Source organism: Poecilia reticulata, linkage group LG21 (assembly GCF_000633615.1).
Source record: "Poecilia reticulata strain Guanapo linkage group LG21, Guppy_female_1.0+MT, whole genome shotgun sequence".
NCBI classification, from domain to species: domain Eukaryota; kingdom Metazoa; phylum Chordata; class Actinopteri; order Cyprinodontiformes; family Poeciliidae; genus Poecilia; species Poecilia reticulata.
Genome location: NC_024351.1, coordinates 20982398 through 20983873, shown reverse-complemented (window position 1 = coordinate 20983873; position 1476 = coordinate 20982398).

Here is a 1476-nt window from a genome sequence, read left to right as displayed (position 1 = left end):
GGTTGGTACAGCAATAACAGATCTTTAAGGTATTGTGGTGCCAAACCGTTCAGTGATTTATAAACTAACATCAGTATTTTAAAGTCTATTCTCTGAGCTACAGGGAGCCAGTGTAGGGACTTTAAAACTGGTGTTATGTGCTCTATCTTCCTGGTTTTAGTCAGAACAGCAGCAGCAGCATCTGGATCAGCTGCAGCTGTTTGATTGATTTGTTAGTCAGACCTGTGAAGACGCTGTTGCAGTAATCAATGCAGCTAAAGATAAACGCATGGATGAGCTTCTCTAGATCGTGCTGAGACATCAGCCCTCTAATCCTGAAGATGTTCTTCAGGTGATAGAAGGCCGACTTTGTGACTGTCTTAATGTGGCTCTGAAGGTTCAGGTCAGAGTCCATCACTACTCCCAGGTTTCGGGCTGATCGCTGGTTTTTAGTTGTAATAACTGAAGCTGCGCATTGATTCTAGTTCGCTCCTCTTTAGGTCCAAAGATAATAACTTCAGTTTTGTTTCTGTTCAGCTGGAGAAAAGCTTTTTGATGCTTTTCTTCCTGAAGTTTCATATGTTAACCAGTAGGTGGTGGTGTTTGTCAAATCTAGCCGCAGAAGGTTTTGGTTGTTTATTAAGGCTGGTAATTCAAAAAAAAAAAAAGAAAGAAAAGAAAAGAGGAAAGAACTTGGAAGGAGCTCTCTCTTCTAGCACAGAAAGAGATCAAAATGGCAGCCACGAGTTTTAGCTGCTCTCACATGCATCACTCTGTTGGCTGTAAGATAAAAAAAAATAGAAATCTACAGCATAACCATGAGATCCACCTGCAAGATGTGAAAGAATGCAGCTCCACTCTTTTTGCGTCATGTTTGCCTCAGGTTACATTTTGTTAAATAAATAATCTCAGAAAACATTGTCATTTCCTGAAACATCACTGATGCACACTCAGCAGCAGCAGCAGCAGCAGCACCGTCGTCAAATAAAATTAGTTAGCAGTGTCTTCGAGGTCCACAGGGACACGGTTATATAACCACACACACAAAAAAAAACTGGCAGAGGAGGGAGGCAGCTTTGAGGTCTGAAATGTATGCTGAGAATTGTTCAAATATACATAAAAAGGATGTAGAGAGAGAGAGAGAGAGAGAGAGAGAGAGAGAGAGAGAGAGAGAGAGAGAGAGAGAGAGAGAAACATGTAACAGAGAAACCTGAAAGCCCAGCAGATGGAGGAATGAGAGGCGGGGAGTGAGAAGATGAGGGCTTTTCTGGTGCGATCAGTGGCCACACAGGTTAGAGGGAGTAAACAAGGCTGGCTGCCGGCTCCGGCTGTGACGCAGTGAGTCCGTCAGGGCGTGGGCTCAGGCTTATATGGTCATGCAGTATCTGGGCRCAGCGGTCTGCTGGGTGTGTTGCTGTTGGAGCTCACGCCACAAAGAGATGTGGGTCAGTTCACAAAAAAGAAAAATATGGATCATTGTCAACAAAAATACCCTCA